The sequence below is a fragment of the Gossypium arboreum genome, chromosome 9, assembly GCF_025698485.1.
Source record: "Gossypium arboreum isolate Shixiya-1 chromosome 9, ASM2569848v2, whole genome shotgun sequence".
In the NCBI taxonomy this organism is placed as follows: domain Eukaryota; kingdom Viridiplantae; phylum Streptophyta; class Magnoliopsida; order Malvales; family Malvaceae; genus Gossypium; species Gossypium arboreum.
The window spans coordinates 45,825,532-45,846,335 of record NC_069078.1 but is presented as its reverse complement, the minus strand read 5'-3'; the positions used below and the strand labels follow the sequence as shown (position 1 = coordinate 45,846,335).

At 38.7% G+C, this 20,804-nt stretch overlaps 1 pseudogene; it reads right to left on the bottom strand.

Moving 5' to 3' along the window:
- Positions 1-18,797: 18,797 nt before the first annotated feature.
- On the bottom strand, positions 18,798-19,657 carry LOC108455215 (protein argonaute 4-like; annotated as a pseudogene).
- Between the last annotated feature and the right edge of the window lie 1,147 nt (positions 19,658-20,804).

Here is a 20,804-nt window from a genome sequence, read left to right as displayed (position 1 = left end):
TGTCAAATGGTCAAAAATATCACCAACAGAAATGAGATGCCTCGAACAAACATCATTGAGGTAGAATTATTCGATATTTGGGGTATTGACTTTCTCGGTCCTTTCCCTCTATCTTTTGGTCACAAGTACATATTAGTAGCAATAGACTATGTGTCTAAGTGGGTTGAGGCAGAGGCATATCCAACAAACGATGCTAAGGTTGTGATGAAATTTTTGCAGAAGCATGTGTTCACAAGGCCTGGAACCCCAAAAGCCATCATCAGTGATGAAAGGTCCCATTTTATGAACAAGTGGTTGAAATGGTTACTTGACAAACATGGAGTCAAGCACAAGGTTGCCACAGCTTACCATCCACAGACAAATGGGCAAGCTAAACTGGCGAACAAAGAGATCAAAGGCACACTTGAGAAGGTAGTTTGTCTGAATTGACGAGATTGGTCCACAAGACTGGATGATGCTTTATGGGCTTACAGTGTGACAGCCCAAAATTGACCCTAGTCGGAATGTGGTTTCGGGACCACAAAACCGAGGCATAAAAATAATTAAAAATTTATTTTGATGCCTATAATATGTGTGTGCTCATGTATGACATTTTATGATGATTGATTTAGTGTTATAAAGGTGAATTCCACTAGAAAGGACTTAGTAGTGAACTTTGAAAGTACGATAGGGAAATGTGTGATGACTAATTAAAGCATGCATGCAAAATAATGGACTTGCATGTCAAATTCCCTTTTACAAGTGATGGCCGCCATGACAAAGAGATATGGGCTAAACATGTCATGAAACATGTTTTGTTGGGCATTAGGGAGAAATAATAAACAAATAAGCATGGGTAAGAAAAGAATGAAAAAAAAATGTGTGTGAGAGTAGCATTCCCCCATTGCCGTGCAACCAAGAAGAAAAAACAAAAAATTTGTTCATCCTTGTTCTCTCCTTTTGGCCAAAAATACTAAGAGGAAGAAGGATTTTGCTTCATTTCCTTTGTTTAGAAGAGATCTAGAAGGTGATTTGGCTAAATTTGCATCAAGAGTAAGGTATGTATGAGGTTGTGTTGGGAGTTTCATGCATGTTTTGGTTGCTAATTTGATGTGCATGTTAGCCATGGCTCAAATCTTTGTTATGCCATGGAAATGGCATTTTCCAAAGTTGTTATGGTGATAAAGCCATTGCATGCTAAGTGTGAAACTTGATGATGATGCATGCAATGATGGATTGTCTACCTATGAGTAAGATTTTGAGCTTTCTTTTGTTTTATCATGATTGAAGTTGAAAAGAAGCATGATTGTCATATTCGCCATGATGCATTCTTGAGCATGATTCATGCTTCCTGCATGTTAGTTAAAATTTGTGTTTTGGATGGCTATGGACACCTTGAAATTGCCATGCTCATATATGCATATATATGATTGCACATTATGTTTTGGTTATGAACTAAGTGATGAATATATTGGTTTAAAGGAGAAGATGTGGAAGAATGCTTGTGAAATTGCAAGCACAATTCGCCTAGCACACATGTAGGTGCTTGATGCTATATTATAAGTTTTGGGCCACAATGTGCAAAGCATTAATTAGTAAATTGCATGCTGTTTTTGTGAGGTATTAAGTGCAAAATTGACCTCAACATGTACATGAATATTCGCCTTGGGTAGCCTATTGAAGGCCTTAGCATTTCCTTGATGCTCGAATAAATTGTATTGAATTGCTTGATGTAGTATAAAATGTGCATGACCATTGTGTATTCAAGCTAAAGGGTGGCCATATGACCATTTAAACTCCTTGTCATATTCGCCAAAAGCTAGCACAATGAGGTTTTAATAAATTGAATTTGTTTGAATTAGCTCAAGAGCTTAGAGGGCCACAATTGGACAAGGGAAGGAGAAAGTGATCGAATAGCCAAAAAGCCGTTCGACAACATCCGAGGTAAGTCCTCAAGAAGTGACCCTACTTGAATTGTGTGAAATAAAGTATGGATGTGTATTGATTATTGATTGTGTATGCATGAGTATTTGAATTCTACCCGGCTAAGTCCCGAAGGCGAATATGCTTGTGACTATAATTGCGTTTGAGCCTTAGTAACGAAAATGAATTATGTATGTCCAATGATAATTGATGTATGTGTTCATGGAAATTGAATGATATCCGGGCTAAATCAAGACAATTATGCTGGAAATTATATCCGGTTAAGACCAAGGCAATTGCGCTAGTGGCTACATCCGGCTAAGACCAAGGGCATTCGTGCGAGACATTCTATCCGGGCTAAGACCAAAGGCATTTGTGCACGTGATTATATCCGGTTATAATCCGAAGAATCTTGGGCTGGAGGTGAGTGTTGGTTGCTGTAATGAATTCAATTAGTACACTCGAAAAGCCCAAAGGATAAGGTACGTTATATGTGCATCGGAAAGTCGACATGTTTGAGCAACATTCGCTCAATCGACTAATGAATTTCAGTTATTAAATTGATTGATACTTTGTGAAATTATATAATGATGAAGTGTGAAGTAAGAATGTGTATAAATGAAATGATGCATTTGGCTATGTGAATGTATTGCTGAAATTAGAGTTGATTATATTCCTTGAGACTTACTAAGCATAAAAATGCTTACCCGTTGCTTTGGCTCTCGGTTTTCTAGATTTCGCTCGAGGCAATCGGATTTGGGATCGTTGAAGTCAAGTCATTCACACTATCAAGCCTCCATTTTGGTATAAATTTTGATTGAACTTGAGATGGCATGTATAGGACTACCTCTTGTTTGTTAAATATGTTGTAATGTAAGTGTGTACGGCCATGCGAAAATGGCTCGAAAAGGGAAGCATGAACTTAGACTAATTGTGGGTTGTATGTATATATTTGGTGTCATGATGTGGCTATGGCTTGAAATGGGAATGTTGGTCATATGATCAGCCATTGGCATGGTTAAAATGATCATATATGAACCTATGTATGGCAAGACTAGTTGATTCATGGAGACTACCAAATAGGTAAGTCCTACCTTAAAACAGATGCTGCCAGCTGCAGTGGCATGAATGTGAAAAATCACCAAAATTCATAGGAATGGAATTAAATAGTGAATAAGCTATGTAAATGAACCTTGATGAGTCTATTTTCATATGGAAGAAACGAAATGGTCATAGGAGTTACAGGTTAAGAGATATTAAAGCTATTGTGAGACAGGGCCAGAATGGTTTCTGGGTTCCCTGTCGCAACTTTAAAATTCACTATAAATTATCCAAAAATAATTAGGAGACATACCTTATATGTACAGATTCCATTTTGAGTCTAGTTTCATTAGAAACAAACGACACCAGCATTAAAGCCCTGTACAGAGAGATATTCAAGTTATACCGCGCGAAGGTCAGAGCAGTCGATCCCTGTAACATGGGTAACTTTAACTAATAAACTGTACCAATTGGCCCGACCAAAATCCTAGAAATAAATCCATGGATGGATATATGAGTCTAAATTCAGGAAAATTTACGAAACCAGTTTCCGAGTTTTGAAACTCGAGATATGATTTTAAGGCGACAGTGATGCAGTTTTCCAGCCTGACTGGAAATGTCAAATTGGTGGGCAAAACATGTGAACTTGGCTTGTTAACCCCTCGGTCCGACAACCGCGATGGTCTCGGGTTTGGGGTGTTAAAATTTTATTGGTATCAGAGCCACGGTTTAGTCGATTCTAGGACTACCGTGATGTGTTTGGGGTCTAGCTATACATGCCATTAAATGATGAATCGATAGTGTGATGATTTCGACAATTTGACTTTATGTTTGTTTATAGCAATGGATCCCGATCCCAACCGAAGCGATAGCTGATGATGTGGAGAGTGTGGCGCTTGCTCCCGCAAAGGGACAAAGGCCATGGACTCTCAACCTATGGCCAGCAATCCTAATGACGAGGCTAGGCAAGCCTTTTATAGTGTGATGAGCGAATGGTTTAATCAATACATTCGAACCAACACTACTGTTCCACAACCTCCATTCCCGACAAATGCAACCCCGCACCTACAATACCTCCGGTGGATGACCAAATAAGGTCAAGTAAGCCCCAATCGATAGGATTCAAAACATGGGGCCACTGAATTTAAGGCTACAGATGATGATGATGATGCGAAGCGAGTGAATTATGGTTAGATAACACTATCCGGTGCTTGATGAGCTATCCTGTACACCCGATGAGTGCTTAAAGTGTACCATCTCCTTGCTACGCGAGTCCGCCTACTATTGGTGGAGTACTCGACTTGTGGTGCCTAGAGAGCAAGTGACTTGGGAATTCTTTCAAACCGAGTTCAAAAAAGTATATCGATCGAGATTCATCGACCAAAAGCGGAGGGAATTTCTTGATCTTAAGCAAGGTTCTATGTCCGCTTCTGACTCACGAACGAAAGTTTGTGAGGCTTAGCCAGACGCTGCGAGAATGCATTTCGTCCAAAGCTATTATGTAAACGCTCGAGGATGGGCTGAATGATGATATAAGGATGTTTGTTGGCATTCTCGAGATACGAGAGTTCGTAGTACTTGTTGAGCGAGCTTGTAAAGCCGAAGAGCTTAGAAAGGAGAAACAAAAAGCTGATGTGGGGATTGGAGAATTCGGAAAGAGGTCCTCGGAAAGTCTCTTCAACAAGCATCGAAGAGATTTCGAGATGATGCGAGCCGGTCTAGAGGCGTTTGGGCTTTTCTAGACGAGGACGCGATCGACCCCTGTGACCACACGAGTCACTTGATCGCCATGGTGGAAATGATCGCCGAGAGAGGCGAGTGTCCACATTGTGGCAAATGGCATTCGGGAGTGTTGGTTTCGTGATCGCTCTGCTATAAGTGTGGATCGGCCGACCACTTTATGAAGGATTGCCCGAGGATGCATGAACAGAATGTAAGTCAGAGTGCAAACCCGGGTGCTACCACTGCTCGAGGTAGGCCACCTAGAAATATGGGCAATGTCAGTGGCGGTCAGAGAGGATCTAGAGATGCTACCATCGGATCGAGGCTCGTGCTCTGCTAGGACTTATGCCATCGCAGCGCGCGAGGATGCTGCCTCTCAAATGTTATTACCGGTACTTTCACTCTTTTCAATACAAATGTGATTGCTTTGATTGACCACGGTTCTACTCATTCATATATATGTGAAACCTTAGCATCCAAAAAACTTTGCCTATTGAGTCTCTCGAGTTTGTAATTCGGTGTCAAACCCTTGGGTCATTACGTGCTTGTTAACAAAGTGTGCAAGAAAAGTCCCCTAGTGTTCCGAGGTTCTTGTTTTCCGTGGACTTGATGCTTTTGCCGTTCGATGAGTTCGATGTTATTCTTGGTTTGGATTGGTTGACCATGCACGATGCGGTTGTAAATTGCAAGAGCAAGACTATCGATTTGAGGTCGCGAATAATGAAATAGTTCGGGTTGAGTCCACGGACTTAAAGGGTTGCCACCGTAATATCGCCGATGTTGGCCCGAAATATGTAAGAAAAGGGTGCGAAGCGTACCTTGCGTCGTGCTTTCGATGACAAGGAATCGGAGAAGAAACCCGAATCTGTGCGTGGTTTGTGAATACCGGATGTTTTCCCGAGGAATTGCCGGTTTGCCACTGTTCGAAATAGAATTTGGCATCGAATTGGTACCGGTACCACTCAATTTCGATAGCTCCGTATCGTATGGCACCAACGAATTAAAGGAGTTGAAAGCTCGGTTGCAAGAATTGGTGGATAGAGGTTTTGCTCGCCGAGTTTTTCGCCTTGGGGTGCGCCGGGTGTTGTTCGTGAAGAAGAAGGATGGAACCATGCGATTGCAGATCGACTATCGTCGACTTAACAAAGCGACGATAAAGAACAAATATCCGTTGCCACGTATTGATGACTTGTTCGATCAATGAAGGGAGCCTCGGTGTTCTCGAAAATAGATTTGAGATCGGGCTACTATCAATTGCGAATCCGAGATTGAGACGTGCCCAAGACGCCTTGAGCGAGATATGGTCACTATGAGTTCCTAGTGATGCCGTTTGGGCTCACTAATGCCCTCGCGGTATTTATGGATTTAATGAATCGAATCTTTAGACCATATTTGGATCGATTCGTAGTCGTGTTCATTGATGACATCTTGGTCTATTCAAGAAATGAGACCGAACATCTTTGAACACTGCGGTTAGTCTTTGCAAATTTTACGGGACAAGCAATTATATGCTAAGTTCAAGCAAGTGTGAGTTACGGTTAAGAGAGGTTAGCTTCTTGGGTCATGTGGTATCTGCGACGGGTATTCGAGTCGACCGAATAAAATTTCAGCCATACTAAATTGGAAGCCTCAGAAATATTAACGAGGTTCAAGCTTTTTGGGCTTGCTTAGGTTATTACCGACGATTTGTAAAGGCTTCTCAACGATAGCCACGCCGATGACGGCTTCTCCAAAAGGACGTTAAGTTCGAATGGACGGAGAAATGCCAAAAAGTTTCGATCAATGAAAACTTATTTGACCGAAGCCCCAATTCTAGTGCAACCCGAGTCCGAAAAAGAGTTTGTCATCTATAGCGACGCCTCTCTACTTGGGTTAGGTTGCGTATTAATGCAAGAAGGTCGAGTTGTGGCCTATCGTCGAGGCAATTAAAGCCACATGAGAAAAATTATCCGACTCATGATCTCGAATTGGCCGCCATCGTATTCGCCTTAAAGATTTGGCGACATTACTTATTTGGTGAAAGGTGCCATGTATACTCGGATCACAAAAGTCTCAAGTATTTGATGACCCAAAGAGACTTAAATCTGCGACAAAGACGTTGGCTCGAGTGTTAAAGGATTATGAGTGATCATTGACTATCACCCGAAAGGCGAATGTGGTTGCGGATGCCTTGAGTCGTAAATCGTTATTCACTTTGACGATGAATGTGCACTTGTCTATCCGATCCGACAGTGTGTTAGTGGCTGAATTGAAAGCCAAACCATTATTGACACACCAAATTCGAGAAGCTCGAAAAGTCGATGACGAGTTGGTTGCAAAACGGGTGCGTGTGTTCGAACAAGGACTCGGAGTTTCAAATCGACGATGACGATTGTTTGAGGTTCAAAAGTCGCCTCAGGTGTCCCAAAGAATTGAACTCATTTCGATAATTCGAATGAAGCCCATTGTAGCCGAATGGCAATCCACCCGGGAGTACGAAGATGTACAATGATTTGAAACGTCGGTTTTGGTGGCATGGTATGAAGCGAGACATCTCCGACTTTGTTTGAGATGTTTAATATGTCAACAAGTGAAAGCGGAACATCGGTGCCTTGAGATTACTTGACCAATCACGATACCCGAGTGGAAATGGGATCGAGTCACAATGGACTTTGTATCCGGACCGCCATTGTCGTGAGTAAGAAGGATGCGGTTTGGGTCGTGGTAGATCGATTGACTAAGTCGGCCCACTTTGTCCCGTCGTCGGATTTTCAATGGACAAGTTAAGCGGAATTGTACGTTTCTCGATTGTGAAATTACACGGGTGCCTATTTCTATCGTGTCGGATAGAGATCCGAGATTTACCTCGCGATTTTGGAAAAAGTTGCAAGAAGCTTTGGGTACCAAGTTGCATTTCAAAGACCGCCTTTCACCCCCAAACCGATGGTCAATCCGAGCGGATAATTCGGATACTTGAGGATATGTTAAGATGTTGCGTCCTCGAGTTTAGTGGTTCATGGGAACGGTATTTGCCATTAATTGAATTAAACACAACAACAACTTTCAATCAAGTATTAAGATGGCACCCTACGAGGCCTTATACGGTCGTAAATGCCGTGCGCCATTGTTTTGGACCGAGCTCGGTGAAAGCAAGATTTTCGGGTGGATTTGATTAGGGATGCTGAATGAAAGTGAAAGTAATCCGTGAAAGTCTGAAGATAGCCTCCGATCGTCAGAAGTCGTACGCGGATCTGAAGCGTAAGGATGTCGAGTATCAGGTGGGTGATAAAGTGTTTCTCAAGGTATCGCCTTGGAAAAAGATACTCGTGTTCGTAGTAAGGGCAAGTTGAGCCCGAGGTTCATTGGACCATATGAGATATCAGAGCGAGTCGGTCCAGTGGCATATCGCTTGATTTTGCCCCCTGAACTCAAAAAGGTTCACGATGTCTTCCATGTTTCAATGCTTCGACGCTATAGATCCGATCCATCGCACGTGATTAGTCCATCAGAAATTGAAATTCAAGCCAATATGAGTTATGAGGAAGAACCGATTCGTATCCTATCACGGGAAGTGAAAGAGTTGCGAAACAAGCGGGTTCCGCTAGTGAAGGTGTTATGGCTCAAGCACGGGATAGAAGAAGCTACTTGGGAGACCGAGAACTCTATGAAAGAGCGATATCCAAACCTATTTACGGTAAGATTTTCGGGGACGAAAATTTCTTAAGTGGGGAGAGTTGTGACCCAAAATTGACCCTAGTCGGAATGTGGTTTGGGACCACAAAACCGAGGCATAAAAATAATTAAAATTTATTTTGATGCCTATAATATGTGTGTGCTCATGTATGACATTTTATGATGATTGATTTAGTGTTATAAAGGTGAATTCCACTAGAAAGGACTTAGTAGTGAACTTTGAAAGTACGATAGGGAAATGTGTGATGACTAATTAAAGCATGCATGCAAAATAATGGACTTGCATGTCAAATTCCCCTTTTTACAAGTGATGGCCGGCCATGACAAAGAGATATGGGCTAAACATGTCATGAAACATGTTTTGTTGGGCATTAGGGAGAAATAATAAACAAATAAGCATGGGTAAGAAAAGAATGAAAAAAAAATGTGTGTGAGAGAGTAGCATCCCCCCCCCCATTGCCGTGCAACCAAGAAGAAAAAAACAAAAAAATTTGTTCATCCTTGTTCTCTCCTTTTGGCCAAAATACTAAGAGGAAGAAGGATTTTGCTTCATTTCCTTTGTTTAGAAGAGATCTAGAAGGTGATTTGGCTAAATTTGCATCAAGAGTAAGGTATGTATGAGGTTGTGTTAGGAGCTTCATGCATGTTTTGGTTGCTAATTTGATGTGCATGTTAGCCATGGCTCAAATCTTTGTTATGCCATGGAAATGGCATTTTGCCAAAGTTGTTATGGTGATAAAGCCATTGCATGCTAAGTGTGAAACTTGATGATGATGCATGCAATGATGGATTGTCTACCTATGAGTAAGATTTTGAGCTTTCTTTTGTTTTATCATGATTGAAGTTGAAAAGAAGCATGATTGTCATATTCGCCATGATGCATTCTTGAGCATGATTCATGCTTCTTGCATGTTAGTTAAAATTTGTGTTTTGGATGGCTATGGACACCTTGAAATTGACCATGCTCATATATGCATATATATGATTGCACATTATGTTTTGGTTATGAACTAAGTGATGAATATATTGGTTTAAAGGAGAAGATGTGGAAGAATGCTTGTGAAATTGCAAGCACAATTCGGCCTAGCACACATGTAGGTGCTTGATGCTATATTATAAGTTTTGGGCCACAATGTGCAAAGCATTAATTAGTAAATTGCATGCTGTTTTTGTGAGGTATTAAGTGCAAAATTGACCTCAACATGTACATGAATATTCGGCCTTGGGTAGCCTATTGAAGGCCTTAGCATTTCCTTGATGCTCGAATAAATTGTATTGAATTGCTTGATGTAGTATAAAATGTGCATGACCATTGTGTATTCAAGCTAAAGGGTGGCCATATGACCATTTAAACTCCTTGTCATATTCGCCAAAAGCTAGCACAATGAGGTTTTAATAAATTGAATTTGTTTGAATTAGCTCAAGAGCTTAGAGGGCCACAATTGGACAAGGGAAGGAGAAAGTGATCGAATAGCCAAAAAGCCGTTCGACAACATCCGAGGTAAGTCCTCAAGAAGTGACCCTACTTGAATTGTGTGAAATAAAGTATGGATGTGTATTGATTATTGATTGTGTATGCATGAGTATTTGAATTCTACCCGGGCTAAGTCCCAAGGCGAATATGCTTGTGACTATAATTGCGTTTGAGCCTTAGTAACGAAAATGAATTATGTATGTCCAATGATAATTGATGTATGTGTTCATGGAAATTGAATGATATCCGGGCTAAATCAAGACAATTATGCTGGAAATTATATCCGGTTAAGACCAAGGCAATTGCGCTAGTGGCTACATCCGGCTAAGACCAAGGCATTCGTGCGAGACATTCTATCCGGGCTAAGACCCGAAGGCATTTGTGCACGTGATTATATCCGGTTATAATCCGAAGAATCTTGGGCTGGAGGTGAGTGTTGGTTGCTGTAATGAATTCAATTAGTACACTCGAAAAGCCCAAAGGATAAGGTACGTTATATGTGCATCGGAAAGTCGACATGTTTGAGCAACATTCGCTCAATCGACTAATGAATTTCAGTTATTAAATTGATTGATACTTTGTGAAATTATATAATGATGAAGTGTGAAGTAAGAATGTGTATAAATGAAATGATGCATTTGGCTATGTGAATGTATTGCTGAAATTAGAGTTGATTATATTCCTTGAGACTTACTAAGCATAAAAATGCTTACCCGTTGCTTTGGCTCTCGGTTTTCTAGATTTCGCTCGAGGCAATCGGATTTGGGATCGTTGAAGTCAAGTCATTCACACTATCAAGCCTCCATTTTGGTATAAATTTTGATTGAACTTGAGATGGCATGTATAGGACTACCTCTTGTTTGTTAAATATGTTGTAATGTAAGTATGTACGGCCATGCGAAAATGGCTCGAAAAGGAAGCATGAACTTAGACTAATTGTGGGTTGTATGTATATATTTGGTGTCATGATGTGGCTATGGCTTGGAAATGGGAATGTTGGTCATATGATCAGCCATTGGCATGGTTAAAATGATCATATATGAACCTATGTATGGCAAGACTAGTTGATTCATGGAGACTACCAAATAGGTAAGTCCTACCTTAAAACAGATGCTGCCAGCTGCAGTGGCATGAATGTGAAAAATCACCAAAATTCATAGGAATGGAATTAAATAGTGAATAAGCTATGTAAATGAACCTTGATGAGTCTATTTTCATATGGAAGAAACGAAATGGTCATAGGAGTTACAGGTTAAGAGATATTAAAGCTATTGTGAGACAGGGCCAGAATGGTTTCTGGGTTCCCTGTCGCAACTTTAAAATTCACTATAAATTATCCAAAAATAATTAGGAGACATACCTTATATGTACAGATTCCATTTTGAGTCTAGTTTCATTAGAAACAAACGACACCAGCATTAAAGCCCTGTACAGAGAGATATTCAAGTTATACCGCGCGAAGGTCAGAGCAGTCGATCCCTGTAACATGGGTAACTTTAACTAATAAACTGTACCAATTGGCCTGACCAAAATCCTAGAAATAAATCCATGGATGGATATATGAGTCTAAATTCAGGAAAATTTACGAAACCAGTTTCCGAGTTTTGAAACTCGAGATATGATTTTTAAGGCGACAGTGATGCAGTTTTCCAGCCTGACTGGAAATGTCAAATTGGTGGGCAAAACATGTGAACTTGGCTTGTTAACCCCTCGGGTCCGACACCGGCGATGGTCTCGGGTTTGGGGTGTTACATACAGGACATCATACATGACACCTTTAGGGATGTCACCCTATAGGTTAGTCTTTGGGAAAGCCTACCATCTACCCTTGGAGTTAGAACACAAAGCTTACTAGGCTCTCCGACAACTCAACTTGGATCTTAAGCTTGCTAAAGAGAAATGCATGCTCCAACTCAACGAGTTAGAAGAATTCCGAATGTTCTCATACGAAAATGCAAAATTGCTCAAGGAGAGACTTAAGAAATGGCATGACAAGCACATTCGAGCTCGTGAATTTGAAGCAGGTCAGCAAGTTTTGTTATTTAATTCCAGATTAAAGTTCTTTCCAGGTAAGTTAAAATCACGTTGGTCTGGTCCATTTACGATTCATCAAGTCCATCTGTACGGAGTTGTTGAACTTCAAGGTAGGGGAGGTAATTTTTGAGTTAATGCTCAACGTTTGAAACATTATTGGGGAGATAAAATTGAACGGAATCAAATCTCGTTCATTTTATCAGATATTTAATTTTTTTCTTGTTCATCTTTTTGAATAAATGATTTAGGATATATTTTCGGAATTAGTATGTTTAAATAAATTCTGTCTAGAAGATTGAAACTTAGGCAGGACCGCTTGTGACCCCTCCAATCTTTCCTAGGAATTGATTTTGACATAATTTTCTGAGAAATTATTCCCTAAATGGCAAAATAATTTTTTAAATTTTCAAATAAAAGGGTCAATCTTGATCCAAGTTTTTAAATTGCAACTCAATTTTAAATTTTCATTAAGTCTAGGGACTTTATTGAACTATTTTAAAATCTGGTTGCTCTTTTTGTAAATAATAAAAATTAGGTGCCTCTTTTTGTAAATATTTTTAAAAGGCATCTAGTATAAATTTTTTAGTTCAATAAAAATGATAATTATTAATATATAATTATATCCATTATAATATATATTAATTATTATCAACTTTATATAAAGTTATGATTAGTTTTAATTTAATCATATTTTATTTGATAAATTTTATCTTAATAAATTACTAGCAAATAATAATTTAATATGCATTATAGTAATTATTAATTGCTATTTACTTTGATTAGAATTAGAACTTAGAATTTTAATTATTAAATTATACTAAGAATTCTACTCTAGATCCTACTCTTTTCACTATATATTCCACCCATCTATTCTTTTTTTTTTTTCATTCATACACCATTCCCTCCAAAAACACCAAAACCTTTAAGTGTCGAAACCTCCTAGCAATTCCCTAGCCACAGTATTGCCCAGCTGATCGATCAATAGCACGCTGCACACCCATCTCACGCACACCTGCTCTATCGTGCACTGCATTGAGCGCCTGGTCTTGCTCAGCACCTAGCTGCTCCTTGGCACGCCTACTACTCCATTAACAACAGCCAGTAGTGTCCCGCACCAAGCTTGACTTCATGCACCCCACACCAAGCTCCGCTCAATGATCCGACGCTGTTCACATCCACCTCTTACTTGCTATTGTTGTTTTGCCCACCGAGCAAAGACACCACCCTTTCACCCATCCTTAGCCAAAAACCGCCCAGCCTCTTTTAATTTGCCATCTTCTGATTCATAATTATTTTTCTTTAAAGCTCTTAAATTTTACAAAAAATATAGTAAGACCAACTTTTCTCTTAAATTTTAATTTTATTCAATTATCTAATTTTTCAATTTATTGAATTATTAATATTTTATATTAATTAAATTTTTGAGAAAATAATTGTTACCATCTTATGATTAGGTTAATCATGCCTCACAAGAGAACTCGTGCATCCGCCCAAATTGACGAATCACAAAACAAGTTCCACTGTGAAGAAGCCAAAGCGAGATACGAGAGTATCTTCAAGAATCACCAGATTCATCCAAAGAAAGGCTTCAGATTGAAAAAAAGCAACTATATTGATTTTATGGCGCGTATTCATCAGGTTGCTGAAACTCTCAATTGGGAGTTGTTTTGTAAGAAGAGGCGTAGTGTGGATGAGGAGTTAGTTCGTGAATTCTATGTGAATTTAACCTCAAGCGAGTTGACGGAAGTTCCAGTTCGCGGAATCAAGGTACCAATAACTTCAAATGCTATTAATGAGTTCTTTGAATTACCTGATTTCAAAAGCAATGAATATTTTTCCTTAATGAGCAATATCGAGCCTGAAAATTTGCAAGAAATACTCGAGGAACTTACATTTCTAGGTTCTAAGTGGATTGTGTCAAAGCAAGGAATCCACACTTGTAGAAGAGAATATTTGACACCACTTGCGAATGTATGGTTCTATTTCATCCGATTCAGTCTTATGCCTAGTTCACATGGAACTATGATTTCATTAGAGCAAATGGTATTATTATACTCGATTTTAACTAGAAAGACCATTAATGTGGGAAAAATCATCTTGAGAGAAATGTGGAATTGTGCCGTTAGACGTTCTGGCCCAGCTTATTTTCCCTTTACGATAACAATTCTATGCTTGAAAGCTAAAATTCTTGCAAATGTAAAGAAAATAGGCTATAGCCAGGGCACAATCACAGATTGGGACCTCTACTAAATAGCTGGAGACTCTATTCTATAGTAACGAGTTGAAGAAAGTGAGGACCCCGAAAAAGAAAAAGAAGATCCCATAATGTAATCAGCTGAAGTTCCAGATAAGGCGGAACCAATAGAACCAGAAGCTGAACCTGATGTCGAAACTTCAATGTTCAGATCTCAATCACCTTGCCCAGATCTCCGAAATGAGCTGTCAAAGTTGATGGACATAATGCAACATATGCAATGGTAGTAACAAGCTTACTAGAGATACTCAAAAATAAGGGATGACTCAATGAGAAGCACTTTTATGAAAATATGCAATGACCCATTTATTTTTGTGCTTGAGTTTCCAAATTTCATATTTGAACCATAGAGTCCACTATCGAAGAAGGGGCGAAGTGATTCATGCAAAGGTAATAATGATGGAGCAAACGATGAGTAAAATTCAGAAGGATCTGCAAATAAATAAATGGGGGATCTTGGCTTTATTTTATTTCTATTCTTAGGTCATTTTAAGATTATTTTTAATTAGGAAATTTTATTTTTGCATAATAAAGCAAGAGATGGAAATCATGAATAAAAAGGAACAAGTCGCAAAGTATAAAGTGTGGTAATAGGTATATACATGTCTAGGATTGTATTTAGAGAGAGCTTGGTACTTAAGCAGTCAATTTGACTCACCCCCTCCTTTCTAGAATCCTACCTGGTGTATGTCGAAACCATTTTTAAAGGGATGTTTGAAAAAACGGGGTTCAACTTTTTGAAAAATGAAAATGGGAGTGGCCACCAACCTTTTTAGGTATGATTGGATCACCTTTATAAAACATTTTGATCTACGAAATTCAAGAAAACAGGTTCAGGAGTCGGTTACGCATAAGGAAGGATTAGCACCCTCGTAACGCCCAAAATTGGTACCGAATTGATTATTTATTGTCCTAATGTCGAAAATTTGAAAAGATTTTAAAACTTGAACAATTTAAAGTTGAAACTTGAGATTCCTTTGTTCCGAAGGTATTCAAACATTACATCCAACATGTTAGGACACGATGTTTTAAATCCTCGTAACTAAAATTATCTCATGATTTTGAAAATTTATTAAAAGGATATTTGGTTATTTAGTCAAACGAAAAATCGCAACCCAGCATGTTAGGGCACTATTTCCTGAATTTCTAACACCAAACATTGCCTTATTTGAGAAAAACATTTTCAATTAAATGAAATATATTTTTTTAAAAAATGAATAATATAGAATTTAATAAAAAATAATTTGATATAATACTAAAATTATTAAAAAATAAAATATAAAAGAGAATTAAAAATCAAGGAAATAGGGATTAAATCAAAATAAAAAAGGTTGAAAACGAAGATGAACAAAGAATAAATAAGAACAAACCGTAGAAAATAAGAACGCAAGAGGGAGAGAAATTTGAGTGAATGCTCTTAAGAATTCTTATTGCTTCCCAAAACTCAAGTGAAGTCAAGTTGTTTTACAATGAGGGGAGAGGCCTCTATTTATAGTTGAGCCTCCCCAAATCCAATGGTACAGATCAATTACATCGACGGTTAAGATTAAAAGGTATCTACAAATTAAATCTGTAAGATTACAAAATCATATCTTCTAAGATTGCATATCATATCTAAGATTGCAATCATATCTAAGATTGTATCATATCTAAGATTGTATCATATCTAAGATTGCATATCATATCTAAGATTGCATATTATTGAAGATTATATTTCCATATGAGTCAAGCTTATAGATGGACCTTAAATCTTTTCAAGTAATGGGCCATTCCGATTGGGCAAAATTATATTTGTAATTCTAGACTGAACTTGGACTTTGTTTTTTTTTGGGTTTATTATATTTTTGTTTTTAGACTTATTTCTAGGCCCAAGAAAAATTGAGTGTCTACAGCTGTCCCTCTTTGTTCATTGCTATGTAACAGGAATAGAGCAAAGACTATAAAAGGACCAATTTTGCCCAGGCTCGCCGAGTCTTGAGTTCTTAATCCTTGATCTTCTTTAAATCGCCTCTTGACGGCTTCAATCTGCTTCACTGCAACTCAGAAAGGTGACATCTGTTATCTTTGATCTGCTCCCCGTCTAATACAGAGATGCCAAATCTGTTATCTTCGATCTGCTCCCCGTCTAATACAGAGACGCCAAATCTGCTTCTTCAATCTGCTCCCCGTCTAATACAGAGATGCCAAATTTGTCATTTTGGATCGGCTTCGATGTAAACACATGAAGGTTAGATCTGCTATGTCTTCGATCTGCTCCCCGTCTAATATAGAGATGCCAAATCATCTTGGATCTGCTTCAATGAAGGTCCAATCTGTTATGTCTTTGATCTGCTCCCCATCTAATACAAAGATGCCAAATCATCTTGGATCTGCTTCAATGAAGGTCAGATCTGCTGTGTCTTCAATCTGCTCTCCGTCTAATATAGAGATGCCAAATCATCTTGGATCTGCTTCAATGAAGGTCAGATCTGCTATTTCTTCGATCTGCTCTCTGTCGAATATGGAGATGTCAAATCTGTTTCTTCTATTTGTTCTTTGATAGTACAGAGATGCCAAATCATCTTAGATCTGCTTCAGCGTAAACACGTGAAAACCAAATCTGCTATGTTTTCGATCTGCTCCTTGTAAACGCAAGGATACCAAATCATCTTGGATCTACTTCGATGTGAAAACATCCGAAGGTTAGATCTGCTATGTCTTCGATCTGCTCTCCATCGAATATGGAGATGCCAAATCTGTTATCTTCGATCTGCTCTCTGACAATACAGAGACACCAAATCATCTTAGATTTGCTTCAACATAAACACGTTAAAGCCAAATCAGCTATGTCTTCGATCTGCTCCCTGCCAATACAAAGACGTCAAATCATCTTAGATTTGCTTCAACGTAAACACGTGAAAACCAAATCAGCTATGTCCTCGATCTACTCCCTGCCAACATAGAGACGCCAAATCATCTTAGATTTGCTTTAACGTAAACAATTGAAAGCCAATTCAGCTATGTCTTCGATCTGCTCCCTGCCAATACAGAGACGCCAAATCATCTTAGATTTGCTTCAACGTAAACACGTGAAAGCCAAATTAGCTATGTCCTCGATCTGCTCTCTGCCAATACAGAGATGCCAAATCTGTTATCTTCGATCTTCTCTCTGCCAATACAGAGATGCCAAATCTGCTATCTTCAATCTGCTCTCTGACAATACAGAGATGCCAAATCATCTTGGATTTGCTTCAACGTAAACACGTGAAAGCCAAATCAGTTATGTCTTCGATCTGCTCCCTGCCAATACAGAGATGCCAAATCTGTTATCTTCGATCTGCTCTCTACCAATACAGAGATGCCAAATCTGTCATCTTCGATCTGCTCCCTGACAATACAGAGACGCCAAATCATCTTGGATCTGCTTCAGTGTAAATATTTGAAGGTCAGATCTGCTATGCTTTAGCCTAGTACCCTACTGCTTAGGGGGTTAAGGCGTACCAATCTTCAGTGTCCCTTGAAGGACACAACCTGTATAATGTGTATGAATTCATGCCTATTGATTAGGATGCTTATGATTAAAATGGGTCAAATACTCCTAATTAAACCTGTTATAACGCAAAATGTTTATGAATATGACCTCTATTCAGACGTCACTACTCATTCTTTCATCCAAGGTCATCCTTATTTCTCTCGAAATATCATTCTCTCGAAATATCATTTCCAGAGTAATGAGCAAAACTTCATTTGTGAAAATTATTTAGTTCATCTATCATTATTTTAATGCAACATACTTTAAGAATATTGGAAGATAAATTTAATCTTGAGAATAATTAGATTTGAATAAATTTGTCAAAAATACAAAAGAAATTAATCTGAAAGCCTATCTTTGAGAAGAAAAAGAATCTAAAGATAGCAAACAGGACAAAAGTTAGATGCCCTAGATATCGCCACTTGAGCGTTTATATGCCAGCTCCATGAAGACTTTCTTGAATTCAACATGTGTTTAAAAGATCCAAAGTACTTTGTTGATGCCCCGATATGCAACGCGCTTCACTCTTCTTTGAATCAGATATAGCAAGATTACCGTGTGCTCTTCAAAATTTGAGCTGCCCTTTCGGGTTTTCAACTCAAAACCCCTTTGGTCACAAGGCGCCCTTTGCGGGTTTTCACCTTGGCCTCTCCATTTTTTATTTTTTATTTTTTATTTTTTTATTTTTTTCTTTGTCTTTTCTTTTTTCCTTTTTTTTTTTGAAATAGAAGTCCCAAAGTGCCCTTTGCGGGTTTTCACCTTGGCTTCCCTTCTCCTTCAGACAAAGTACTCCTTGACTGAGTCCGAATTCATTGGATCAAATAAATTCTTCCTATCCATTTCTTGTCAAAATCAGTGCACCTCTAGAAAAAGCCCTCTTCGCAACATATGGCCCTTCCTAATTTGGCATCCTTTTGCATGGGAAGGATCTCTTTCAGCACAAGGTTTCCTTTATGAAATTCCTTTGGACGAACCTTCTTTGTCATAAGTCTGTGTCATCCATTCCTGGTACATTTTCTTAGGATGAATACTTTCAAGTTAAGTTTACTAGAGGTATTCAATTCTTAACTCCATCAAAGCTTGGAGGAAAAATCTTGATTCATAAGCCCATGAGAAAAGAATTGCCCCAGCAGCGGTCCTCGCTATTGTTTGTCAAACCCTATAAAAAGATGGTTCAATGATTCTCATCAGACAAGTATGAAGTTACTGACTTTATCCTTCAACCTGGAAAGCTGAGGTACAGAGATTACTCCCGGGGCATACATCCCACCATGACTCGATGATGTTTCTGAAGTATCCCTAATCTTCATAAATTGCCCCCAACTGTGAAGCTGCCAAATGAGAGTAGCAAATAGGAGCCACAACAAATATGGCTGTGGTGCTCCTTTGGTACATAAAGGATAGAGAATGAACAAACTCTTGCAGATCATCAGCCGAAAACCCAGCCTGGTCTAAGAGAACATGATAGTGGGCCTTTCTCGTGATTCCAATCATTCCAGCATGGGTACCAAGGTAAAAATCATTGTTCTTTGGATGGCATACTTTGTTTTCAATGGCAGTACCATGTAGCACATTGTCAGGAGATCCCTGCTGAAAAAAAAAACTTGGTATGATGGTTTTTTGTACAACAGTAACCACAATCTTTAGGGTTCCACTTCTCGTCAAGGAACTTGCAAGCCTCAATAACTTGATCAAAACTTGATTGAATTGAGACTCGCTAACCCCATCCCTGAAAATAATGATTTGATCAGGTTTCGTCTTCCCTAAACTTGTATAGAAGTCTAAGAGAGCTTCCTTCATAATACCATCATCCACTTTGTCAGACACTAGTTTTGAAGAAAGAATCTATCATTTTAAGCTTCAGAGACTGTGTACGGCCGGATGCCCCATAGCTGGAAATCAATGGCCACCACCTGGAGCTAACCATCCCAGCTATTGATGGCACATCAGACTGCTCAGGAAAGCCAAACAATGCACCCATTCCAAGGATGATGGTTGGAACCTTTGAAACAACTGGAATTAAAGGTGTTTGCCCCAGTGTAAGCATAGAGAGTAGGCGGTAGTTTCTTATGCCAATTTTTACCAGTCTCGATCATCTTCTGTAATTTGTTTTTTTCTTCTTTTTCTTTTCTTTTGGTAACCTTTGTTGTACTGTGGTATGGCACATTATCTTTGAAAAGATTGCAACAGTTATATATAATATTTTTTTTTTGAAATGGATGGCTTTTGACTTTGCAATATTGGCATATGAAGCTATCTCCCCCTCTTAAAGGAGTAGTTGACGTCTACAAAGATGAGTTATTGTCAGCTTGAAACTTTTGACGAGCTCGAGCCTATAACATACATACCCCATAAGTCTTGACTCCTTTAAATTTGGCATTCATTGTACAACTGATGCGATCCCTTTCTATGGTGGACCAATAGTGCCCCAAAACCTCATGTTTATCCTGGCAAATGCAAATCCTCCTGTATGCATCTTTGGACCACATTTTTGAATTTCCATAATAGTCTCAACAAGGTCTTGTTTTGTCTCCTCAGCTAATTCCAATTTCGCAATCTTTCCTTCCTCTAAGGCTATATTTCCTACCACCACTTCATGGGGTAAAAACCATTTTCAACAAATTCAGAAACAAGTCACAATTTCATCACCTTCAAAGTCTTGAGATTCCTCTAAACACATATCGCACTCAAAAGGAACTCGAATCAGAGTATCGTTGCCCGTGTCATTGATATCTAAGGATCTATGATAGGCACACAAAAGAATATACAAGGAATAAATGAATTCAAGAATGACTATTTACATGAAATGAAAATTTATAAAGAATGTCAAAGGTTAAAAGAATCAAAATGAAAGAATATTTACTCGGATAAATAATAAAAGTATGTTTTATTGAAAATAAAAATGTCTGAACATGAGCCCACTTCTCAAAAGAAATCTCATTACTCCTAGGCTTTAGAGCAATAAGAGTGTTCTGAATATTACTCCGTAAAATTCCTAAAGATTACAGGAAGTTCTTCTGCAGTCCAATTGTTTAAAGAACTTCCCGGTTCGTAAGAGTGAATGCCCTCAAGGTTTCTTTGTTCAGTCCCTTCCTCATGTATGACATTGATGGGATGATTTTCATTTCCAAACACCCCTTTCTCCGGGTAAACTATCCCTCCTGACACAAAAGTCGAGGATATGTAAGGGAACG